The 10,322-nt window shown below is 43.6% G+C and overlaps 1 pseudogene across 1 annotated transcript in view; it reads left to right on the top strand.

The window, feature by feature from the left end:
• The first annotated feature begins 9,534 nt into the window (after positions 1–9,534).
• The window catches only part of LOC108543402 (60S ribosomal protein L23a pseudogene), a 20,191-nt pseudogene continuing 19,403 nt past the window's right edge, over positions 9,535–10,322 (top strand). The window contains exon 1 of the transcript XR_001889556.1: positions 9,535–9,705. The product of XR_001889556.1 is annotated as a 60S ribosomal protein L23a pseudogene (transcript). The remainder of the gene's footprint in view (positions 9,706–10,322) is intronic.

The raw sequence follows: 10,322 nt of genomic DNA, 5'->3' as shown, positions 1-10,322 counted from the left end.
AGCCCCTATTGAAGGGGTCATTACTGCTTTTACTGATGGGTCTAGTAATGGGAAAGTCTCATTTGCAGGACCTCAACAGCAAGTTTTTCAAACTAACTTGACTTCCACTCAGAGGGCTGAGCTTATGGCTGTAATTATGGTATTGAAATATTTTAAACAGTTAATAATGTTTCTGATTCAGCTTATATGGTGGAAGCAGGCTGGAGTGGGCTGGGCCTTAGGTACTTCCAAAAAACATCTCCTTCAGCTGCACTCCCCATGTTCCCTCCCAGGCAGGTGATCCAAGGAAGTGACTGTCATAGGATGGGTCTGTTGCCTGCTCACGTCTTCCCGGCAGCCCCATGTCCTTAAACTCATAAGCTTCAGAGGAGACCCTCAAGCTGCCAGGAAGCCCATCTCCCACTGACTCTAGGCTCCTAGAGCAGGTCTGTGACACCCTGGTCAGCCTTGGTTTAAGGGCAGCAGCCATGCTTATACAAGGTGAAGAGGAAACTAGCCCTGTGCTGGCCTGTGCATGTCCCAGACACTCTGCACGCCACTCACATCGGAAGAGGGCCTCTGCCATTGCTCTCCACAAAAGCTGGTGCAGTGCCCTGTTCTGTGTTGTACGTCAGAGGGAAAGGAGACAATGCAAAGGATTGTCTACAGGAGTGTTCATGGACAGAGCAAGGCCTGGCTGCTTGTTCTCACTGTCCAATAGCAAGATGCAGACACACTGCGAAAGAAGGGAGTTTATTTCTGCAACTGGTTACAGGGAGAAGGTCAGAGTAACTCACCAGACCAACTCAAAGTTACGAGATTTTTTTAGTACTTATATACTTTTAAACTCCATGCACGTGTGGGATTGCATCTACAAGCAGGAGTATTTCATTCAATCCGTATCTAAGCTTTAACAAGGGTCTAGGGTCTGGAAAGCTTTGTCTAGAGTCTTGGAAAGTTTCTTAATCTTAAGTGAGTCTTAGTACAAGGTGTATGCCTAAGAATGCTATTATTATTCAGTCAGACTTTAGGGTCTGAGAAAGCCCAGGGCTTAATGGGTTTGTTTTCATATTCCAGCCCTCATACTCAGACACCAGTTTCTCCAGCTCTTTCATGTTTAGCTTATGCATTCGTCAAAATTATAGTAAAGGGTTAGTTGAAACTCACTGCTCTGGTTGCTAATGGAAACCTGACTTGCCACAATCCCCACTGTTAATTTGTACACAATTTTTGTCATGTTAGTTAACTTTTTCAAGCATTGATTTGTTAAAAGATTACTACAAGAGTACAAACTATGACATAACAAACTAAGGGAAACTGGGCAACTTATTCTCTCTGGCTCCTTCCTGCTGGAGAGGGTCGTTGTCAGGGGAGCTGGAGTGGAAGATGTCTCTTTGGCCTAGGTAATAATGTTTCCGACTTTGGGGACTCAAAGTCATTGACTGTTGATACATGATCTTAAGAGCTTGGGAAATGTTTTGGAACAGCATATAACAATAGTATAGTCCACAGCACAGTGTTATGCTTATGCCCAGGAGTGTGGCTAGGACAACAAGAATTTTTTGCCACCGGGAAAGTCCTTTACTAAATCAAGATATTATTAATTTATTGAGAGACAGTGCAGGGCCAGAGTTGATCTCGATGTGTTGGTGCATAGTCTTTAAAGCTAAAGAAATGTTTCCTGAGTTATTGAGAATATACGTACAAAATTCAGTTTTAACTGCTGCTCAAAGAGGAACCTGTGCCCTGGGTCCTTTAAAATTTTATTTATAGGTCATACTGAAATTTTTTTTAGTTACCCCAGTTATCTGTGACTCTGTTTATTGTTTAAGGTTTTTAATAAAGAAACCGAATCTTTTCCTTGTATGGGAGAGACCCACCAAAGCAGTCCTGTGGTGCCAGAGAGGGGTGATGGACCACAGACCCAACAAGAGTCTTTTTGTGAGCTATCTGCATAATCTTCTGCCTATTGTAGGAAAAGGTTAGAAGTATAGGCTCAAACAACAAAAGGTGCAGTAAAGAGAAACACTATGAAGAAAAGAAAAATATTTGCATTTCCTGAACAGAAATCTTAGGCCTTTGAGGGGTTCCATCTCCCATCCAGTGATCTCGAGGTCCTCTGTTATGGCTGTTCCTTCTTGCAGGAACCTATTCACCCACTTGTAGTGGAGCCATGGCTTGATGCCCACCAGTTTCAGTGCTGAACTGGTGGTCAGTAGCACATTGTAGGGCCTTTTCCACCTCTTCTGTGGCTGCTGAGTTGGGCCCATTCCCCTCCACTGTTTGGCAGGATTTGATCAGGGGACTGGAGTGAATGGCACCATTCTGTCAAGTTCACAATGCTGCTGTTGGAAATGTGAAAGGAAAATATCTTGGTCCTCCACAATCACTAAGCTAAAGGGAAAAGTCAAGCTGGGAACTGCTCAGGGCAAACCTGCTTCCCTTTCTCTTCAGTCACCCCTCTGCTCACTGAGATAAATACATATCTGATTGCCTCCTTTGGAGAGGCTGATCCAAAACTCAAAAGGATGCAGCCATTTGTTGCTTATCTATGTGTGACCTGGAAGCCCCCTCTACTTCGAGTTGTCCCACCTTTCCAGACCCAACCAATGTTCATTTTCCAAATGTTGATTGATGATGTCTCATGTCTCCCTAAAATGTATAAAACCAAACTGTGCCCTGACCACCTTGGGCACATGTTGTCAGGACCTCCTGATGCTGTGTCATGGGCGACATCCTCAACTCTGGCAAAATAAGCCTTCTAAAATAACTGAGACCTGTCTCAAATGTTGGGGGTTCACACTTTGGTAACCACAAAGGGATTCTGAGTGGAGATGTCCCTGACCTTTGACAAATCTATCGGTGCTTGAACTTTATGGCTCAAATCAGGACAGTTTGCTGAGGTCTGAGAGCACCCCTTCCAGAGAATCCGTGATCTCCCCAAATTTGGTCAAGATCCAGAGTTTATTTTGCTTGTACAACTCTTTTTTTTTTTCCAGTTGTGCTTGTTTCCAACAAGGAAGGCAAGTTTTCCTGCTTCCGTGATGATCGAAAGCAGGTAACTCCTTTATGGAGTTTGAGCTCGCTTCCAGCAGGGAAGATGAGGTTTTTTTCCCTACTTCTAAGAGGGTAGAGAGCAGTCTTCAGCCTGAGACCCATGCCTAGGTAAGCAACTGAGTTGAGGTTTTGTCTTGGCCAAAGTTAACAACCAGCTGATCTTAATTTCTCCTTACCATTAGAGCACTCGGTAATCATATAAGTTGTGCAATCATTTGTTTGTCTTAACCATTTTTTTGTTGTTCTTTGTTTATGTTTTTGTTGCTGTTTTAGTCTTCTTCCCATTCTGTTTGATCAACTTTATCCTACTTGACCAAATCCAAAGGGAGTTGCAAATTATGGGGAACAAGGCCTCTGAAATGGCTACATTTCCCCGCCCCACAAACACACAAAGTGGTACAGTGGGGAAAGAAAAATGGCCAGCAAAAAAAAAAAAAAAAAAAAGAGGAAGGTTTTGGATTTTGATTAATAAGGTGCTTTATTTACATAACAAGGTCACCTTTTTGCTAGCCAGGCCAAACTGAAAGAGCAATGACTGTATTTCTGAAATAGCAGCAATTTGTCCTAGCTGAAATATGGTAATGGGATTTAAAAATATGTTTTTAAAGGAGCTCACTGGTTAAAAGTTAGCTTAATTAAAACTAACATCCAAGATGTGTGTGTGTGTGTGGGCCTATGTGTGTGTTTGTATTGAAAAGCCCTCATGTCTTTGTTTTGTTTTATCCTAGGACCTTGTTTTTTTTTTGAGCAAAATTTTTTTCTTCCCAGTTGACTGAATGCTGTTTTCTTCATTTACTTCTGCTGTCTCTCCTTTCTCTTCCACCTTCTGCTGCATGAGGGACCTAAAATAGTTTATAATAGCCTGGGATTCCTTAGAGAAAATAGAGAAGGCGCCAAACTCCCTTTGGGAAAGAAACCTGTTTTTCCTTGTGGAACCCCAAGAATGTAAACAGACAAGTTGGTCTCATCTCTTAAACTTTTGTATTGCTACTTTTGTATTGTTTTTTGTTTTCTGGGGTTTATTTGCCTAAAATAGTTATTGCAACAGAGGTTACTCTTGGGTTTTTAAGAAAGTGTGGTTTAGACACTTAGAAATGTCATTGTTTAAAAAAAATTTAAGTGCACTGTAAAAGCATCAGATGGTCTAATCTCATAATAATTCTCCCTTTTTGGAGACCCAGAACTCATTGTGGACTCTGCCCAGAGCTCAGAGATCCAGATAAAAGATAGGTAGTCCCTATCTAAATAAAATTGGTCTCCTTATACAATCCTATGGTACGTTTTGTGAAAGGAAAATACTTTGGGCCCCCAAAATCACTGAGCTAAAGGGAAAATTCAAGCCCAGTGGATTTACTGATGTGGGGACAAGAGTGTGCTTGTGTTTTGCAGATTAAGAAACCCACACAGGAAGCTAAGAAACTGCTGGAGTGTCAGGGTCAGGTAAAAACCCCGACCCCATGTTTATGGCCATGCTAGCGGTAATATCCTGTGCAGTATGTTTTCCCTGTGTAGAGGCAAAAACATATTGGGCATATGTTCCTAATCCCCTGGTAGTATGACCGAGACTGTGGACCAACACTCCTCCTAAGATATATCATGATCAAGGAGCATGGGCACCAGGACCCCTAACCCCGACACAGAGCAGTTAGACTCTCAGAAGAATGGTATCAATTATACTGCTCCATTGGAGGGACTTCCTTTATGTGTCACCCAGGATACATCGCTCAACTGCAGTTGCCTTGCAATTCAATCCCGGGCATGGTTGAGTTACCAGGGAAAATATATGTACCTATTGGGCCTTAGCTCTATTAATATTAGTGGTGTAGTTACTAATCACTCCCAGCCACATCACCCAAATTGTGTTAATCGTACAGAGTGGCCTCCCTTTGATAATCCTAACCCCCTTCCTTGGACCAATGTCTTGGATCCATAACTAGACAACAATCCGTGTTAACGGGAGACATTATTGACTGGGGTCCCTGTGGTCTTTTGGTTGGGAGAGATGAGCATCAGACCTCATGGCGTGAACTTTGCTGGCACTGGTGGTGAAACTTTAATATCTCTTCGCTATATCACACTGGGATTCATTCCCAATCTGCCATGCAAATTGCTTGGCACGGCACTGGCTTTAGCCCACCTTTGCCTCAATGGCATTATCAAGGAAAGAGAGATCCAGTTCAGGAGTTGGTATGGAAAGCAGCACTCCCGTTTGTTAATGGCAGCATTTGAGTCAGAACAGCACTCAATAATAGTAACAGTGCTCAACGCAGTTTTAAAGTTACTCTTGTAAACAGACATTACCACTCAGTTTACAATTTGTGCTTTTAATCCTTACATTTTCTAGCAGCAAAAGAGGACCAACTCCAGATCGACGATGCCCAATTGACTTGTGATTCCTGTCAACTGTATCGTTGCCTTATATATAGCACAATACAAACATACAGCATATCCATCCTAATAATTCTAGGTTGCATTCCTGGATTATGGATTTCTGTAAATTTTGTCCGAGCCTTGGGTGGGCACCCCTGCTTTACATCTTACAAAACTCCTTTTTGACCCAACTTACTCATCATGCTCATAGAGCCTTAGGCATGATAATTTTTGCTATACTCTCCCTTAGTTACATTAATAACCCTGCTATGGTGTCCTCAATAACAATGCACAGCTCCATTCAAACAGCTCAATATGTAAAAAATTGGACACACACAGCTGGCCAGGTATGGATGCTTCAAAATAAAATGAACACCAAGATACAAATGGAGGTTGCAGTGTTAAAGACTGCTTTTCTGGCCGGGCGCGGTGGCTCAAGCCTGTAATCCCAGCACTTTGGGAGGCCGAGACGGGTGGATCATGAGGTCAGGAGATCGAGACCATCCTGTGCTAATAACGGTGAAACCCGTCTCTACTAAGAAAAAATAAACCAAAAAAAAACTAGGCCGGGGCGCGACGAGGCGGGCCGGCCTGTAGTGCCCAGCTACATCCGGGAGGCCTGGAAGAGAATGCGTGAACCCGGGAGGTCGGAGCTGTGCAGTGAGGCCCTGAGAGCCGGCCACGTGCACCTCGGCAGCCTGGGCAGCAGACGCAAGACTCTGTCTCAAAAAAAAAAAAAAAAAAAAAAAAAAGACTGCTTTTCTGTGGCTGTGGAATCTGTTGTCGAAAGTCCTCTGCTGAGTTCTGCACTCAAAGCGCAACTTCACACAGGGAGGGAGAAACCTATGTTGGAGTGCCAGACGTAGGGTCCAGCCCTACAGGGCTCGGCGGATGTTCTCCCCATATGCGGAGATTAGAGATCGTAAGAAATAATGACACAAGACAAAGAGATAAAGAGAAAACAGCTGGGCCCGAGGGACCACTACCACCAAGACACAGAGACCGGTAGTGGCCCTGAATGGCTGGGCACGCTGATATTTATTGCATGCAAGACAAGGGGCAGGGTAAGGAGGATGAGTCATCCAGGTGACTGATAAGGTCAGGCAAGTAACGTGATCACAGGACAGGGGGCCCTTCCCTCTTAGGTAGCCTAAGCAGAGAGAAGGCAGCATACGTCAGCGTTTTCTTCTCTGCACTTATAAGAAAGATCAAAGACTTTAAGACTTTCACTATGTCTTCTACTGCTGTCTTCTACAAACTTCAAAGAGGAACCAGGAGTACGGGAGGAACATGAAAGTGGACAAGGAGCGTGACCGTTGAAGCACAGCACCACAGGGAGGGGTTTAGGCCGCCAGATGACTGCGGGCAGGCCTGGATAATATCCAGCCTTCCACAAGAAGCTGGTGGAGCAGACTGTTCCCTGACTCTTCCAAGGAAAGGAGACTCCCTTTCGCAGTCTGCTAAGTAACGGTGCCTTCCCAGACGCTGGCGTTACCGCTTGACCAAGGAGCCCTCAAGCGGCCCTTATGCGGGCGTGACAGAAGGCTCACCTCTTGTCTTCTTCGTCACTTGTCCCTTCAGCACCTGGCCCTATGCCCACCGGTTATTCCTTGGTTATATTAGTAATACAACAAAGAATAATATTCAAAGCTAATGATTAATAATGTTTATACTAGTGATTGATAATGTCCATGATCATCTCTATATCTAATTTGTATTAAAACTATTCTTATTCTAACTGTTTCCTTTACTGTACTGAAACAGTTTGTGCCTTCAGTCTCTTGCCTCGGCATCTGGATAATCCTCCACCCACAGCTGAGAGAACAAGTACAAAGCTTGCAGTTGCAGCAGCAATTGCACTGTCATTTTAACCGTATTCATATTTGTGTAACTAATTTGGAATACAACCAAAGTGAATATCCATGGAGCCTTGTAAAGGCCCGTTTACAAGGAGTTCTCACAGCTAATGTTACTTTTGATATTAATGATTTACAAACTAAAATCCTTAAGCAGACTTAAGCATTTCAGCCCTCTTTAAAAGCTTGAGCAGAATACCAACAAAGTTTAGAGATCTTTAAACCTTGGATCTACTTCAAACAGCACTTCAATGTCTCTCTTGTAATTATTGGACTAATGTTATTTTGTTTTTGTTTTTTGTTCATAGTCTACAAAATCAACTGGACCACCAAATGGCAATTGACAGCTGCACAACCTGCAATTACCTTTATCCAATTAATGCACAAACAAAAAGGAGGAGATGTTACACGCCAAAAAGAATGAGGGTTGTGACCAACTCAGTATACCACTGGAGGCTATGTGAGCAAACAGAAAACTGTTCTCATGAAAGCAGGATGTTGGAAAACTGACAAACTGCGTCTGCTGCCAGAAGGATTGCTGAGGGCAGTCGTGCCCCCAGCACAGTGTTCCTTGTGATTGTCTATAGGAACGTCTGAAGCCTGTTGTGCCAAGAAAGCAATTCTGTGCATCTGTGATAAATCAAGTAGCTGACCAACCATTACCTCTCCCTCCCTGTTCTTTCTGGCTAATAAGTATGGAGGGTTATAGAAGCTCAAGGCTGTCCTTGCTCACTAGAATCAAGGAGCCTCGTGACCCCTTCTTCAAATACGCTCTTTTCTCTTTGTCTTTATTCCTGCATTCATCCCCCTTTGTTCAGTCCAACAGGGTCTGCGCCAAAGAAAAGAAACACAAATTTGTTCATTATTCCCAAGTTTTGAAGGGTCTGTTGGAAAGCCCTGTATAATCTGTTACATAGCAAGTGGCACTAAATAACCTCAAATGTTTTTATCGTGATGAAGGTGACATGAAGTGGCCCTAATGATTTTTTTTTTTTGGAGACGGAGCCTCGCTCTGTCGCCCAGACTGGAGTACAGTGGTGCGATCTCCACTCACTGCAAGCTCCGCCTCCCAGGTTCACGCCATTCTCTTGCCTCAGCCTCCCATGTAGCTGGGACTACAGGCGCCCGCGACCGCGCCCTGCTAATTTTTTTGTATTTTTAGTAGAGACGGGGTTTCACAGTGTGAGCCAGGATGGTCTCGATCTCCTGACCTCGCGATCCGCCTGTCTCGGCCTCCCAAAGTGCTGGGATTACAGGCGTGAGCCACTGCACCCAGCAGCCCTAATGATTTTTAAACAATGCCTAAGGTGCAAGAGGAAGAGAGTGCTTCTGAATCTCAGAACGTGGGGTGGGTGTTGCACACACTGGCTGTGACTTGGAACCAGCCTGTGCACTCTTTCAGCTCAGCTTCCCTCTTGTTATCAGGATGCAGGGTGGGTGCACAACACACCAGCTGTGACTCAGGACCAGGCACCAGCTATAACCCGCCTGTGCACTCTCAGCTCAGTTTCCCTCTTGGTACAAAGCCACACAAAGTGGAAACTGAGTGCTGTCTGTAGCACTTCTGTGGATGTCTGGAGCCTTTTGATGGAACTAAAGTAGTTGTTTTCTCTTCACAACTTTAAGAAAATCTACACTGCCCTGGCTCACTAAGTTTGGTTCACCAAAAAGCAGTGTGTAGTCATAGTAAAGCAGTCCTGGGTCTGAGTGCTGGCTCCACGATTTGATAGTCTCCACCAGGTTACTCAATGTCTCCGAATTGCAGCTTCATTCTCTTAAAAATAAGAATATAAATACCTATCCTAGAGGGTTGTAGAGAGAATTTAATACTGCTATATGTACAAGTTCCTAGCAAACTGACTGGTACAAGAGGCACTCAAGCATATTTTCCCTCATCTTCTCATACATGCTCAGAATAATGGTTAATGGTAACATATTGGATCATCTTCTGAAGTGAGAATTCTCCACATCCTCAGTTTGGAAGGAACTGTGTGGGAGTGAACAGTGGCAATACCTGCCCTCAGAGTTCTTATTAAACATCATGGAGAAGATTCTGGCATCAGAGTGAATGAGCACTCTCAGCACATTTAGTCATTCCATTCCCCTTCCTACAGCTTCAAAACACAGCACAACTGAGGGAAGAAAATGCTGCCATTTGTAGGACTAGGCAAGTTTCTACAACCTTTTAGCCCTGTTTAGGACAACATTTCAGGGACTCTGTATGACACATGAGTGACACCATTTTGTCATTGCAGGTAAAGTTCCTGAGGAAATGGACAGAGTGGTGGGCTGTGACCAAAGCCCCCAGATGAGCCACAGGCCCAGGTGCCCTACACGAATGCTGTGGTGCATGAGGTTCAGCGGAGACATGTTAATAAGTTTCCTGTCATTCTGCCTCGTGCTGTGATCCGAGACACCAAGTTCAGACAATTGTATTCTTAAGGTCAGTCATATCCTCCTTTTATTATTTTTGTTACGACATTTAAGTGTCAGCTTTGTATGTTTTAATGTAACAAAATTTCTATTGGCCCTATGGGCCATCTCTCTATAAATGCAAATTTCACAAAGACATAGTCTTCTGAGGAGGCAAGTTATGATCACCATTCTACAAATGTGCATGTGCTATGAAAGAGTCAGAGGGAAAATATGTTGTTACAGTTTTCATTCTAGTTTTTAAAAATAATTTCTATTATGCTTTTCTCTTTAACCAGTGGTTAAATAAATCTCTACTAGGAATACATTGAGGTGGAACTAAAGGAAAAATAATAGGAATATTAGAAAAAAGAAAGTTGAAACTAAAGTTTAATAAGGGAACGGTTGAAATCAAAACATTAGAAAAAATAAGAGTGCAAAGTCCAAGAAAAGCATAAGTGAGGTCATAATACAAAAAGCAGAGACTAATGATAAAAAAAGTAAAGAATAGGCCGGGCGCGGTGGCTCAAGCCTGTAATCCCAGCACTTTGGGAGGCCGAGACGGGCGAATCACGAGGTCAGGAGATCGAGACCATCCTGGCTAACACGGTGAAACCCCGTCTCTACTAAAAATACAAAAAAACTAGC

Source organism: Rhinopithecus bieti, unplaced genomic scaffold, assembly GCF_001698545.2.
Source record: "Rhinopithecus bieti isolate Rb0 unplaced genomic scaffold, ASM169854v2 scaffold_24263, whole genome shotgun sequence".
Taxonomy (NCBI): Eukaryota; Metazoa; Chordata; class Mammalia; order Primates; family Cercopithecidae; genus Rhinopithecus; species Rhinopithecus bieti.
This window is presented reverse-complemented; position numbering and strand designations above follow the sequence as displayed.